General features: G+C 50.2%; 2 pseudogenes; both read right to left on the reverse strand.

Moving 5' to 3' along the window:
• LOC137308606 (zinc finger protein 229-like) overlaps nucleotides 1–11700 on the reverse strand; it is a 32961-nt pseudogene extending 21261 nt beyond the window's left edge.
• Nucleotides 11533–14105, reverse strand: LOC137308592 (zinc finger protein 239-like; annotated as a pseudogene).
• Between the last annotated feature and the right edge of the window lie 1976 nt (nucleotides 14106–16081).

The raw sequence follows: 16081 nt of genomic DNA on the forward strand, positions 1-16081 counted from the left end.
GAGAGAGAGACACACCAGTCAGTGCACTGACAGTAACAAGGGGAGAGAGAGAGAGAGACACCAGTCAGTGTACTGACAGTAACAAGGGGAGAGTGAGAGACACCAGTCAGTGCACTGACAGTAACAAGGGGAGAGTGAGAGAGAGAGACACCAGTCAGTGTACTGACAGTAACAAGGGGAGAGTGAGAGACACCAGTCAGTGCACTGACAGTAACAAGGGGAGAGTGAGAGAGAGAGACACCAGTCAGTGCACTGACAGTAACAAGGGGAGAGAGAGAGAGAGAGACACCAGTCAGTGTACTGACAGTAACAAGGGGAGAGAGAGAGACACCAGTCAGTGCACTGACAGTAACAAGAGGAGAGAGAGAGAGAGACACCAGTCAGTGTACTGACAGTAACAAGGGGAGAGTGAGAGAGAGACACCAGGCAGTGGACTGACAGTAACAAGGGGAGAGAGAGAGACACCAGTCAGCGTACTGACAGTAACAAGGGGTGAGAGAGAGAGAGAGACACCATTCAGTGCACTGACAGTAACAAGGGGAGAGAGAGAGACACCAGTCAGTGCACTGAGAGTAACAAGGGGAGAGTGAGAGACACCAGTCAGTGCACTGACAGGAACAAGGGGAGAGAGAGACACCAGTCAGTGTACGAAGAGCAACAGGGTGACGGGAGAGCAGGGCAGTTGGATTAGTTTGGGATTGATACAGGGCCATGGGGAGAGAGTGGGGCAGTGGGATTAGTTTGCGGATTGATACAGGGCTATGGGGAGAGAGCGGGGCAGTGGGATTAGTTTGGGAATGATCCAGGGCTGTGGGGAGAGTGTGGGGCAGTGGGATTAGTTTGGGGATTGATACAGGGCTAAGGGGAGAGAGCGGGGCAGTGGGATTAGTTTGGGGATTGATACAGGGCTCAGGGGAGAGAGCGGGGCAGTGGGATTATTTTGGGGATTGATGCAGGGCAATGGGGACAGAGTGGGACAGTGGGATTAGTTTGGGATTGATACAGGGCTATGGGGAGAGAGTGGGACAGTGGGATCAGTTTGGGGATTGATACAGGGTTATGGGGAGAGAGTGGGGCATTGGGATTAGTTTGGGGATTGATTCAGGTTTATGGGGAGAGAGTGGGGCAGTGGGATTTGTTTGGGGATTGATACAGGGCTTTAGGGAGAGAGTGGGGCATTGGGATTCTTTTGGGGATTGATACAGGGCTATGGCGAGAGAGTGGGGCAGTGGGATTAGTTTGGGGATTGATACAGGGCTATGGGGAGAGAGTGGGGCAGTGGGATTAGTTTGGGGATTGATACAGGGCCATGGGGAGAGAGTGGGGCAGTGGGATTAGTTTGGGGATTGATACAGGGCTATGGGGGAGAGTGGGGCAGTGGGATTAGTTTGGGGATTGATGCAGGGCTATGGGGAGAGTTGTCAGGTTTATGTCGGTGAACCTGCCACCAATTGGTTACAGTGATGATCTTTTATTTGAACAAAAGCAAGGACCAATACATTCAAGTATTTCAGGAATAATAACCGGAAAACAAGGCATTAATTTACTCCGCTATCCTCTGGGCGGAGATCGTAACTTTTGTTCCTGTCTGTTTAACCTCTTTTCCCTCTCCACCTTGTCTTCTCTGTATCTCCTTCTCTCCCTCTTTTCACTCCCTGACTCTCGAAAGGGGGGTCTCTCTCTTTCCTGTTCCTTTTGGGGGATGGCCCCGGGGCTGTCACTCACACAGTGGGATCTCCCCTATCGGGCTCACCCTCAAGGGCGCGGTGGCCAACGAGGCCTCGTGTATCTCTCCAGACAAAGGAAGAGCGGTCAGCCCAATTCTCATCTCTACGTTTCACGGGCTGATTGAGTGGCCCTCAAAATGTCGTTGCCTCTGGTTGGCCAATCTTGGGCCTCCAACACTCGAGGGGCCTGCCCCTCAAACCTCCCTTCACTTCAAGGCCGAGGCTGGCGGCCTGGACTTGTTCTCTTCCTCCCTGCCTGTTCCCAGGCCATTAACCCTGAGGCCTCCTTGTTATGTGAGAGGCTTCGAGAGCTGTCTCCTCCTGTGGCTGCAACTGTTTCCGTTCGCAGTCTCCACCAGTCGGGCAACTCCCTGAGATGCAAAAGGCCCTGATAAAACTGACAGAAACTCATCAGTTCCCATATATTCCATGTCCTGTTTGATTAATACAGACAGCTGATCATAGAAAGACAGGAAAAGTTACACATCAAAAGTGAGATGTGGACTCAGAGATGGTTCCCTTATCAGTACGAGAGGCCCAGCTATCGTCCTTCCTTGGTTCTGGAATGTGGTTGCCTCGCGACGTGTTCGAACCGACAGGCCCATTTCACTGAACTTGCCTCAGGAAGTGTGTTTTTAACCACGAGGACTGAATTTGTGTGGAAACTATATTCCCTTACAGAGTGGGGCAGTGGGATTAGTTTGGGATTGATACAGGGCGATGGGGAGAGAGTGGGGCAGTGGGATTAGTTTGGGATTGATACAGGGGTATGTGGAGAGAGTGGGGCAGTGGGATTAGTTTGGGATTGATACAGGGGTATGTGGAGAAAGTGGGGCAGTGGGATTAGTTTGGGGATTGATACAGGGCTATGGGGAGAGGGTGGGGCAGTGGGATTAATTTGGGATTGATACAGGGCTATGTGGAGAGAGTGGGGCAGTGGGATTAGTTTGGGATTGATACAGGACTATGGGGAGAGAGTGGGGCAGTGGGATTAGTTTGGGATTGATACAGGGCTATGGGGAGAGAGTGGGGCAGTGGGATTAGTTTGGGATTGATACAGGGGTATGTGGAGAAAGTGGGGCAGTGGGATTAGTTTGGGGATTGATACAGGGCTATGGGGAGAGAGTGGGGCAGTGGGATTAATTTGGGATTGATACAGGGCTATGTGGAGAGAGTGGGGCAGTGGGATTAGTTTGGGATTGATACAGGACTATGGGGAGAGAGTGGGGCAGTGGGATTAGTTTGGGATTGATACAGGGCTATGGGGAGAGAGTGGGGCAGTGGGATTAGTTTGGGATTGATACAGGGCTATGGGGAGAGAATGGGGCAGTGGGATTGGTGTGAGATTGATACAGGACTATGGGGAGAGAGTGGGGCAGTGGGATTAGTTTGGGGATTGATGCAGGGCTCTGGGGGAGAGTGGAGCAGTGGGATTAGTTTGGGATTGATACAGGGCTATGGGGAGAGAGCGGGGCAGTGGGATTTGTGTGAGATTGATACAGGACTATGGGGAGAGAGTGGGGCAGTGGGTTTAGTTTGGGGATTGATGCAGGGCTCTGGGGGAGAGTGGGGCAGTGGGATTAGTTTGGGATTGATACAGGGCTATGGGGAGAGAGTCGGGCAGTGGGATTAGTTTGGGATTGATACAGGGGTATGTGGAGAAAGCGGGGCAGTGGGATTAGTTTGGGATTGATACAGGGGTATGTGGAGAAAGCGGGGCAGTGGGATTAGTTTGGGATTGATACAGGTGTATGTGGAGAAAGCGGGGCAGTGGGATTAGTTTGGGATTGATACAGGGGTATGTGGAGAAAGCGGGGCAGTGGGATTAGTTTGGGATTGATACAGGGCTATGGGGAGAGAGTGGGGCAGTGGGAATACTTTGGGATTGAGACAGGGCTCTGGGGAGAGAGCGGGGCAATGGGATTTGTTTGGGATTGATACAGGGCTATGTGGAGAAAGCGGGGCAGTGGGATTAGTTTGGGATTGATACAGGACTATGGGGAGAGAGCAGGGCACTGGGATTAGTTTGGGATTGATACAGGACTATGGGGAGAGAATGGGGCAGTGGGATTAGTTTGGGATTGAGACAGGGCTATTGGGAGAGAGTGGGGCAGTGGGAATACTTTGGGATTGAGACAGGGCTCTGGGGAGAGAGCGGGGCAATGGGATTTGTTTGGGATTGATACAGGACTATGGGGAGAGAGCAGGGCACTGGGATTAGTTTGGGATTGATACAGGACTATGGGGAGAGAGTGGGGCAGTGGGATTAGTTTGGGGATTGATACAAGGCTATGGGGAGAGAATGGGGCAGTGGGATTAGTTTGGGATTGATGCAGGGCTGTGAGGAGAGAGTGGAGCAGTGGGATTAGTTTGGGATTGATACAGGGCTATGGGGAGAGAGCGGGGCAGTGCGATGAGTTTGGGATTGATGCAGGGCTGTGAGGAGAGAGTGGAGCAGTGGGATTAGTTTGGGATTGATACAGGGCTGTGGGGAGAGAGCGGGGCAGTGGGATGAGTTTGGGATTTATACAGGGCTATGCAGGAGAGTGGGGCAGTGGGATTAGTTTAGGGATTGATACAAGGCTATGGGGAGAGAATGGGGCAGTGGGATTAGTTTGGGATTGATACAGGGCTATGGGGAGAGAGTGGAGCAGTGAGATTAGTGTGGGGATTGATACAGGGCTATGGGGAGAGAGTGGGGTAGTGGGATTAGTTTGGGATTGATGCAGGGCTATGGGGAGAGAGTGGGGCAGTGGGATTAGTTTGGGATTGGTGCAGGGCTGTGGGGAGAGAGTGTGGCAGTGGGATTAGTTTGGGATTGATACAGGGCTATGGGGAGAGAGTGGGGCAGTGGGATTAGTTTGGGGATTGATACAGGGCTATGGGGAGAGAGCGGGGCAGTGGGATTAGTTTGGGGATTGATACAGGGCGATGGCGAGAGAGCGGGGCATTGGGATTAGTTTGGCATTGTGACAGGGCTATGGGGGATAGTGGGGGTGTTGGATTAGTTTGGGATCGATGCAGGGCTATGGGGAGAAAATGGGGCATTGGGATTAGTTTGGGATTGATACAGGGCTGTGGGGAGAGAGTGGGGCAGTGGGATTAGTTTGGGATTGATACAGGGCAATGTGGAGAGAATTGGGCATTGGGATTAGTTTGGGATTGATACAGGGCTATGCGGGAGAGTGGGGCAGTGGGATTAGTTTGGGATTCATACCGGGCTATGGGGAGAGAATGGGGCAGTGGGATTAGTTTGGGATTGATACAGGGCTATGGGGACAGAGTGGGGCAGTGGGATTAGTTTGGGGATTGATACAGGGCTATGGGGAGTGAGTGGGGCAGTGGGATTAGTTTGGGGATTGATACAGGGCTCAGGGGAGAGCGGGGCAATGGGATTAGTTTGGGGATTGATACAGGGCTATGGGGAGAGAGCGGGGCAGTGGGATTAGTTTGGGGATTGATTCAGGTCAATGGGGAGAGAGCAGGGCAGTGGGATTAGTTTGGGATTGATACAGGGCTATGGGGAGAGAGCGGGGCAGTGGGATTAGTTTGGGATTGATACAGGGCTATGGGGAGAGAGTGGGTCAGACCCCTGGGGAACACCACTGTCCACCTTCCTCCAGTCCGAAAAACAACCGTTTACCGCTACTCTCTGTTTCCTGTCACTTCGCCAATTTCCTATCCATGCTGCCACTGCCCCTTTTATTCCATGGGCTTCAAGTTTGCTGACACTTTATCAAAGGCCTTTTGGAAGTCCATATCCACATGGACCGCATTGCCCTCATCAACCCTCTCTGTTACCTCAACAAAAAATTCAATCAGGTTAGTTAAACATGACTTTCCTTTATTAATCCACACTTGTCCAAGTGACTATTAATTCTGTCCCGGATTATCGTTTCTAAAAGTTTCCCCACCACCGAGGTTAAACTGACTGGCCTGTCGTTGCTGGGTTTATCCTTACACCCATTTTTGAACAAGGGTGTAACATTTGCAATTCTCCAGTCCTCTGGCACCATCCCCATATCTGAAGATGATTGGAGGATTATGGCCAGCACCTCCGCAATTTCCACCCTTACTTCCCTCAGCAACCTCGGATGCATCCCATCCGGACTGAGTGACTGATCTACTTCAAGTACAGTCAGCCTTTCTGGTACCTCCTCTTTATCAATTTTTAGCCCATCCAGTATCTCAACTACATCCTCTTTTACTGTGACTTTGGCAGCATCTTGCTGCAATTGTACAGGGCTTTGGTGAGACCACACCTGGAGTACTGTGTACAGTTTTGGTCTCCTTATCTCAGGAAGGATACACTTGCCTTAGAGGCGGTGCAGTGAAGGTTCACGAGATTGATTCCTGGGATGAGAGGGTTATCCTATGAGGAGATGTTGAGTAGAATGGGCCTATATTCTCTGGAGTTTAGAGGAATGAGAGGTGATCTCATTGAAACATTAGATTCTGAGGGGGCTTCACAGGGTAGATGCTGAGAGGCTGTTTCCCCTGGCTGGAGAGTCTAGAACGAGGGGGCATAGTCTCAGGGTGAGGGGTTGGACCTCTCTTCATGAATAGATCTCCTTATGGTCTCTAATCGGCCCCACCCCTCCTCTTACTACCTGTTTACTATTTATATGCCGATAGAAGAGTTTTGGATTCCCTTTTATTTTGGCCACCAGTCTATTCTCATTCTCTCTCTTTTCCCCTCTTATTTCCTTTTTCACTTCCTCTCCGAACTTTCTATATTCAGCCTGGTTCTCACTTGTATTATCAACCTGACATCTGTCATACGCCCCCTTTTTCTGTTTCATCTCACTCTCTATCTCTTTTGTCATCCAGTGAGCCCTGGCTTTGGTTGCCCTACCTTTCCCCCTCGTGGGAATGTACCTGGACTGTACCCGAACCATCTCCTCCTTAAAGGCCGCTCGTTGTTCGATTACAGTTTTGCCTGACAATCTTTGATTCCAATTTACCCGGGCCAGATCCGTTCTCAACCCACTGAAATTGGCCCTCCTCCAATCAAGTATTTTTACTCTAGATTGCTCCTTGACCTTTTCCATAACTGATCTAAACCTTATGATATTGTGATCGCTCTTCCCTCAATGTTCCCTCACTCACACTTGCTCCTCTTGACCCCACCTCATTCCCCAGAATTAGATCCAGCAATGCCTCCTTCCTCATTGGGCCAGAAACATACTGATCAAGAAAGTTCTCCTGAACACACTTCAGAAATTCCTCCCCCTCTTTGCCCTTTACACTATTACAATCCCAGTCTATATTAGGACAGTTGAAGTCCCCCATTATCACTGCTCTGTCGTTCTTGCATCTCTCTGTAATTTCCCTGCAATTTTGCTCCTTAAACCCTCCCCCACTTAGAGAGAGGTCTCAGACCGCCCCCCCCCCACCATGGACAGAGGCCTCAGACCCCCCTAATCGGGAGAGGCCTCAGACCCCCCCATGGACAGAGGCCTCAGACCCCCCCAATAGGGAGAGGCCTCAGACCCCCCCCAATAGGGAGAGGCCTCAGACCCCCCCAATAGGGAGAGGCCTCAGACCCCCCCAATAGGGAGAGGCCTCAGACCCCCCCAATAGGGAGAGGCCTCAGACCCCCCCAATAGGGAGAGGCCCCAGACCCCCCCCATGGACAGAGGCCTCAGACCCCCCCAATAGGGAGAGGCCTCAGAACCCCCTCTGCCCCAGAGAGAGAGGCCTCAGACCACCCCCCCCCCATAGAGAGAGGCCTCAGACCCCCACCTCCAATAGAGAGAGGAACATAGGAACAGGAGGAGGCCATTCAGCCCCTCGAGCCTGCTCCACCATTTGATAAGATCATGGCTGATCTGTGATCTAACTCCATATACCTGCCTTTGGCCCATATCCCTTAATACCTTTGGTTGCCAAAAAGCTATCTATCTCAGATTTAAATTTAGCAATTGAGCTAGTATCAATTGCTGTTTGCGGAAGAGAGTTCCAAACTTCTACCACCCTTTGTGTGTAGAAATGTTTTCTAATCTCACTCCTGAAAGGTCTGGCTCTAATTTTTAGACTGTGCCCCCTACTCCTAGAATCCCCAACCAGCGGAAATAGTTTCTCTCTATCCACCCTATCCGTTCCCCTTAATATCTTATAAACTTCGATCAGATCACCCCTTAACCTTCGAAACTCCAGAGAATACAACCCCAATTTGTGTAATCTCTCCTCGTAACTTAACCCTTGAAGTCCGGGTATCATTCTAGTAAACCTACACTGCACTCCCTCCAAGGCCAATCTGTCCTTCCGAAGGTGCGGTGCCCAGAACTGCTCACAGTACTCCAGGTGCGGTCTGACCAGGGTTTTGTGTCGCTGCAGCATAACTTCTGCCCCCTTGTACTCCAGTCCTCTCGATATAAAGGCCAGCATTCCATTTGCCTTCTTGATTATTTTCTGCACCTGTTCATGACACTTCAATGATCTGTGTACCTGGACCCCTAAGTCCCTTTGGACATCCACTGTTTTTAACTTTTTACCATTTAGAAAGTACCCTGGTCTATCCTTTTTTGATCCAAAGTGGATGACCTCACATTTGTCTACATTGAATTCCATTTGCCACAGTTTTGCCCATTCACCTAATCTATCAATATCGCTTTGTAATTTTATGTTTTCATCTACACTGCTTACAATGCCACCAATCTTTGTGTCATCGGCAAACTTAGGTATGAGACTTTCTATGCCTTCATCTCAGTCATTAATAAATATTGTGAATAATTGAGGCCCCAAGACAGATCCCTGCGGGACTCCACTAGTCATATCCTGCCATTGTGACTACCTACCCATTATCCCTACTCTCTGTTGTCTTTCGCTCAGCCAACTTCCTAACCAAGTCCGTACTTTTCCCTCGATTCCATGGGCTTCTGTCTTAGCTAACAGTCTCTTATGTGGGACCTTATCAAATGCCTTCTGGAAGTCCATATAAATAACAACCATTGACAGTCCCCTGTCCACTACTTTAGTCACCTCTTCAAAAAATTCAATCAGGTTTGTCAGGCACAACCTACCTTTCACAAATCCATGCTGGCTGTCTCTGATTAACTGAAAATTCTCGAGGTGTTCAGTCACCCTATCCTTAATTATAGACTCCAGCATTTTCCCCACAACAGATGTTAGGCTAACTGGTCTATAATTCCCCGGTTTCCTTCTCTCTCCTTTCTTAAAAAGCGGAGTGACATGTGCAATTTTCCAATCTAGAGGGACAGTTCCTGAATCTAGAGAACTTTGAAAGATTATAGTTAGGGCATCTGCAATGTGCTCACCTCCTTCCTTTAAAACCCTGGGATGGAAACCATCTGGTCCTGGGGATTTGTCACTCTTTAGTGTTATTATTTTCTTCATTACTGTTGCTTTACTTATGTTAATTTTATCGAGTCCCTGTCCCCGATTCAATATTAGTTTTCTTGGGATTTCCGGCATGCTATCCTCTTTTTCGACTGTAAATACTGACGCAAAGTAATTGTTCAACATGTCCGCCATTTCCCCATTGTCAATGACAATATCCCCACTTTCAATTTTTAAGGGGCCAACACTGCTCCTGACCACCCTCTTTTTCCTAATATAACTATAAAAGTTCTTCGTATTGGTTTTGATATCCCTTGCGAGTTTCTTTTCATACTCTCTTTTTGTAGCCCTTACTTTTTGTTTTGTGACCCTTTGTTGATCTTTGTATCTTTCCCATTCGCCAGGATCTGTGCCATTTTTTGCCTTTTTGTATGCCCTTTCCTTATGTCTTATACTGTCCCTTACCTCTTTAGTTGTCCACAGGGATCAGTGCTGGGACCACTGTTGTTCACCTTTTACATCAACGATTTGGACTCGGGAATCAGAAGTACAATTTCAAAAATTGCGGATGACTCCAAATTGGGGGTATAGTTAATACTGATGAGGAATGTGAGAAAATACAGGAAGACATTAATAAACCTGCAGAATGGGCGTGTAATTGGGAAATGAATTTCAATATAGAGAAGTGTGAGGTGGTACATTTGGTAGGAAGAAGAAGGAGGCCTCATACTGCTTGGATAATAAGAGTCTAAATAGAGCAGAGAAGCAGAGGGATCTGGGGGTACAGATACACAAATCACTGAAAGTCGCATTGCAGGTGAATAAGGCCATAAAAAGCAAACCAAGCTCTGGGGTTCATTTCTAGAGGGAAAGAATTGAAAAGCAGAGAAGTTATGTTAAACTTGTACAGAACCTTGGTTAGACCACACTTGGAGTACGGGGCACAGTTCTGGTCTCCACATTATAAAAAGGATATTGAGGCACTGGAGAAGGTGCAAAAAAAGATTCACAAGGATGATCCCAGAACTGAGAGGGTGCAGAAAAGATTTACTAGAATGGTTCCAGGGATGAAGTCCTTCTCCATCTATCTATGTGGATAGGCTGGAGAAGCTGGGGTTGTTCTCCTTCGAGCAGAGAAGGTTAAGAGGCGATTTGATTGAAGGGTTTGGATAAAGTAAATAAAGAGAAACTGTTCCCATTGGCGGAAGGGTCGAGAACCAGAGGACACAGATTTAAGGTGATTGGCCAAAGAACCAAAGGTGACATGAGGAAAAACCTTTTTACGCAGCGAGTGGTTAGGATCTGGAATGCACTGCCCGAGGGGGTGGTGGAGGCAGATTCAATCATGGCCTTCAAAAGGGAACTGGATAAATACTTGAAGGGAAAAAATTTGCAGGGCTACGGGGAAAGAGTGGGGGAATGAGACTGACTGGATTACTCTTATAAAGAGCCGGCACGAGCCATCAACCAATAATTATTAAAAAATTCTTCCCCCTCCTCAGCTGTAAACCACCCGTCCCCTCTCCCTCACTGTTTGAGATCAACACCCTCTGTCCCACCTGTTAATATCTCCTCCTATTCACGGCCGATGGAGCTGCCTCACTGAGGTGCAGCTCTGCCATCGATCCCTCGCCCCACCCCCGAATACCAAAAACCAGGGCCCGTTCCCCGTCAATAAACACCAGCGGGAAATTCGGCCCCCTCAACAGACAACAGGGACCGCCCCTTGATGACATCACAGTGGATGTCTCGGTGTCCCATTGGTCCAGGGGGCGGGGATTCCCCCTTGTACACGTCACAGTGGATGTCTCGGTGTCCCATTGGTCCAGGGGGCGGGGATTCCCCCCCGGTCACTGTCCGGGATTCGGGGGCGGGGGTTGATTTTGAGCGAAGTCTCTGAGCGGGTTCCCCGGCCGGGACCGCCCTGTGGATCGGGGGAGGGAGGGGTTCAAAATGGGGCAGAAGAGGGTTCAGACACACAAATCACTAAAAGTAGCGACACAGGTTAATAAGGCCGGAAAAAAAGGGCAAACCGAGCGCTGGGACTCATTTCAGGAGGGAGAGAATTGAACAGCAGAGAAGTTATGTTAAACTTGTACAGAACCTTGGTTAGACCACACTTGGAGTACGGGGCACAGTTCTGGTCTCCATATTACAAAAAGGATATAGAGGCTCTGGAGAAGGTGCAAAAAAGATTCACAAGGATGACACCAGAACTGAGAGGTTATACCTATCAGGAAAGATTGAACAGTCTGGGGCTCTTTTCTCCAGAACAGAGACCGGAGAGAGGTCTTTAAAATTATGAAGGGATTCGAAAGGGAGACGGAGAGACGATGTTTCCACTTGTTAAGGGGAAGCTCGATAAACACAGGAGGGAGAAAGGAATAGAAAGATATGCTGATAGGGTGAGATGAAGGGAGGAGGCTCGTGTGGAGCATAAACACCGGCATGGACCAGGTGGGCCGAATGGCCTGTTTCTGTGCTGTACATTCTATGTAATATGTAACAGGAACAAATTTATTTATTTTCCATCTACCTGTAGTGGGAAGGAGAAACACTATTAACTATCCAGGAACCAGTAAAAACACGGACCTCACCGTCTCTCTCAAACTCCTTTGCCAATTATTTCCGTGGAAATGTTCACTCCGACCCTCAAAGAGCGTCACCTCACCGCAAGCAAAGTCGTGAGACCCGCCAGTCAGCAGAAACAAAGCACCTGGAAGGAAACCTCTTAAACTCAATTCAATGATTCCCCGTGGGTCAGGATCGAGCGTATTGTCCGAATGCAACTTTATTCCACCGACACCAATAGTATAAGAACTATTACGGTGAGACAATAAACTCATACACACTGGTTTCCTGCAGGCCCAAGGTGATCCGGCCTGGCTTCTGTAGATTGGACTTCTGACCGTCCTGTCAGCTTCACAAACCAAAAGCCTTGCTGTTTGTTCTTAAATCATCCCCTTTAATGTGAGTCATCTCACATGATGCCCAGAATATATATTGAAGTGAGATTCCTCCAGACCTCGACATAATGGCCGTGTTAATAGTTTAATTGCTTAAAGTTTAACTTGATGTCTCCTGCCTGGCAATACAAAGGAACAGTCTATGTCCTGGGCATCCCAGATAGATAATGTGATGACTGGCGGGCCTCTGTTGTTCTTGCGAGCCTCTGATATTAACACATATCGAGATGTGATTAACTTTGATTGAGAACAAAGCAAATTCTAACATTGTAAATTCTAACAACTGCCAGAATGAACATGGTTCAGTCCTGGATGTGATTAACAGCAGCAATAACAGCAGAATCCAACCGCCTGCAGTCACTGGTGAACTCGCTGGTGTGTCAACAGGTGGGACGACCGAGTGAATCCCTTCCCGCACACGGAGCAGGTGAACGGCCTCTCCCCGGTGTGAACTCACTGGTGTGTCAGCAGGGTCGAGCGCTGAGTGAATCCCTCCCCACACACGGAGCAGGTGAACGGCCTCTCCCCGGTGTGAACTCACTGGTGTGTCAGCAGGGTCGAGCGCTGAGTGAATCCCTTCCCGCACACGGAGCAGGTGAACGGCCTCTCCCCGGCGTGAACTCGCTGGTGTCTCAGCAGGTGGAATGAACGAGTGAATCCATTCCCACACAAGGAGCAGGTGAACGGCCTCTCCCCAGTGTGAATATGCTGGTGTTCCAGCAGGCGGGACGACCGAGCGAATCCCTTCCCGCACACGGAGCAGGTGAACGGCCTCTCCCCGGTGTGAACTCGCTGGTGTCTCAGCAGGGTGGATGAACGAATGAATCCCTTCCCACACAGGGAGCAGGTGAACGGCCTCTCCCCGGTGTGACTGCGTCGATGAGTTTCCACCTCAGACGGGGAATTGAATCCCTTCCCACAGTCCCCACATTTCCACGGTTTCTCCATGGTCCGGGTGTCCTTGTGTCTCTCCAGGTTGGACGATCAGTTGAAGCCTCGTCCACACACAGAACACGTGGACGGTTTCTCCCCGTTGTGAACGGTGCGATGTTTTTTCAGGCTGTGTAACTGGTTAAAGCTCTTTCCACACTCAGTGCACTGGAACACTCTCACTCGGGTGTGTGTGTCTCGGTGATTTTCCACTCACACTGATGTTTGAAATCTTTTCCCACAGACACAACAGACAAACATTTCTCCTTCCACATTCAAAAAAATGAAGCCTTGAATCTGTGTTGGGAAATACAATGACACAAACATGATTCAATTTGTAAATTAAACCATTTAAAATCAAATAAAATGAATTTTATTCCTTTCACTAAGTGATGTCTGGGCTGAGAATGAATGTTTGCGCCCGGTTACGCAGTGTGTCACTGGTTCTCCGCTCCAAATGCACCTCTTTCGGCTCACGGTATCATTTACACCTTGTGTTTCTCAACCCCATCTCAGAAATATCAGCAATTGGTGCTTACAATGGCGGGCAATCATACCCAGAATGCTCCACACGCTAGAATATGGCCTATGTCAGCTGTGGCTCAGTGGGTATCACTCTCGCCTGAGTCAGAAGCACAAAATCTGGGCTGACACTTCAGTGCAGTACTGAGGGAGGGTCACACTGTCGGAGGGTCAGTACTGAGGGAGCGTCGCACTGTCGGAGGGTCAGTACTGAGGGAGCGTCGCACTGTCGGAGGGTCGATACTGATGGAGCGTCGCACAGTCGGAGCGCGGTCCGCATCAATGGCTGCCTCAGTACCCACAATTCCCAGCGCGCCAGAAACCGCTCTATCCGCCGCGATAGTTTCAGCGCGCATGCGCCCATTCCCACATACCACGTGGGCGGGGACCCGCAGTGCATCCTGGGCTGGGCTCCAGCCGCTTGTGGAGAGTCCGGCGGCCGGAGCGAGTGAGGAGAATCACCGGGGCCCCGGGGTGCGGGCGGAGGAGGAGCGAGGGCCCGAGACTGTTTGATGTGTTCCGGCCCTCGGTTGTTTATGAAGCCTGCACCGATCCGCGCTCTCTCCCCTTTCCCGGGCACGGCCATTCCGGGCCTTAGGCCCGCACTCGGCCGCCGCGCCGCTCCGCTCCGACCTCTCGAAGCTTCTCTTCCCACGGCCCGCACCGCGCATGCTCGGGACGGAGACCCCCTCCTCCAGACTGCGCCTGCGCGCTCGCCTCCCGTCAGACCGATAGGGCGCTTTCTACGGCGCGGGGGTTTCTGGGTAAGGATGACCGCCATGGAAACGAATTGAAGCGCCGCACGCCCGGGATGGGAGCAAAGTCTGTCCTTTTTCACCGTCGCAGCGGGAAATCTCCACTACAGGTTATCGAATTGAAGCAGGTACTGGTTGTACTTTCATATTCTGATTATATTTCAGGGAGCGAGTGCTCAATCTATGGGCACAGGCTGCCGAGGGAGACGGTGGGAGCAGTTAGTATATAAAGCATTCAAATCAAATTATATAAAATTTCTTTCAGTAATGGGCAATTAGGGATGGGTAACAAATGCCGGCCTTGCCAGCGATGCCCACTTCCCATGGACGAATAAAAAAAATATAACTGAGGATACAGTGTGTGAGTAATTTAAGACTTGACCTGTGGTGAGTGCAGCATTGCTTCTGAGGAACAGGTGACTTTGGGCCTGTGGTTCCCAATGCTCTCCACCACTGGGGGTTTTCCTCACCTCATGTCTGGGTCTGTTGGAGATAAATTGATAAGAGATTGATTGTTATGATTAGTCAACAACTCCATTATCAATTCTTTTTTATTCATTCATGGGGTGTGGGCATTGCTGGCGAGGCCGGCATTTATTGCCCATCCCTAATTGCCCCTTGAGAAGGTGGTGGTGAGTCGCCTTCTTGAAACGCTGCAGTCCGTGTGGTGAAGGTTCTCCCACAGTGCTGTTAGGAAGGGAGTTCCCGGATTTTGACCCAGCGACGATGAAGGAACGGCCGATATATTTCCAAGTCGGGATGGTGTGTGACTTGGAGGGGAATGTGCAGATGGTGTTGTTCCCATGTACCTGCTGCTCTTGTCCTTCTAGGTGGTAGAGGTCGCGGGTTTGGGAGGTGCTGTCGAAGAAGCCTTGGCGAGTTGCTGCAGTGCATCCTGTGGATGGTCCACACTGCAGCCACAGTGCGCCGGTGGTGAAGGGAGTGAATGTTTAGGGTGGTGGATGGGGTGCCAATCAAGCGGGCTGCTTTGTATCTTGCGACTACCAGGATGGTAGAAGACGAACTAGATGAACCTTGGTCCTTTTTGGTCCATCAATTCCTCTGTTCCTATTTTCTAATTCTTTCCCAAGCAGATTGAGGCCTGTGATTCTGAGGTATACATTCATCACGTGTCTTTTAGTGAAACAAAGACAGATCCTGCTGGAAACATTCAGCATCTGTGGAGAGAACAGTTAACGTTTCAGTTGGAGACCCTCCTCTTTTGTACTGATCAACCTCATGGCAGGCGTGACTTGATTGACGGATGCAACGGACCAATCGGTATAGGGAAAAGTAGTTGGAGGGCGGAGCAAGTGGTGCTCCTGTGACCTGTCGGCCTCCATTTTAGCACCCGCTATCGGGTGCGTTCCTGGGGGGGGGGGGCTCCGAAAATCAGGGAATCCCGGAGCGGGTCGGGAGCCCGGCTCCAACCCGCCCACTTCCGGGTTCCCCACAGACGCGCCGACGTGCGCGCGCAGCCCCCGCATGTGGGACTCCCGCAGGCAATTAAAGCCAGCGGGGGGCCACTTGAGAGTATTTACCGAGGTATTTCAGGTCATTAACAGACCTGATTAAGGGAATATGTCAGGAGGGGTGGGATTTTAGAAACAACTGGGACTGTTTCCCATACTGGGGGAAACGCTCCCAGTTGAAATGGACGTGTTGCAGCTATCCCCCTCCTCCTCACCCCATCTAATGATACCTGGAGTGAGGCATCATTAAACTGGGAGCAGCCTTCCCCCTGGGCTGCTCCATGCTGTAATTTTTCCTATTTCTTGCAGCATCTGTCAGTGGAGGATTGCCCCTTTAAATAGAGCTCCTCCAGCTGACAGAGCTTCCTGCACATGCGCAGTCCGCCTGACGCGCAGATCAGCAGTGG

The sequence above is a fragment of the Heptranchias perlo genome, unplaced genomic scaffold (assembly GCF_035084215.1).
Source record: "Heptranchias perlo isolate sHepPer1 unplaced genomic scaffold, sHepPer1.hap1 HAP1_SCAFFOLD_134, whole genome shotgun sequence".
Lineage (NCBI taxonomy): Eukaryota > Metazoa > Chordata > Chondrichthyes > Hexanchiformes > Hexanchidae > Heptranchias > Heptranchias perlo.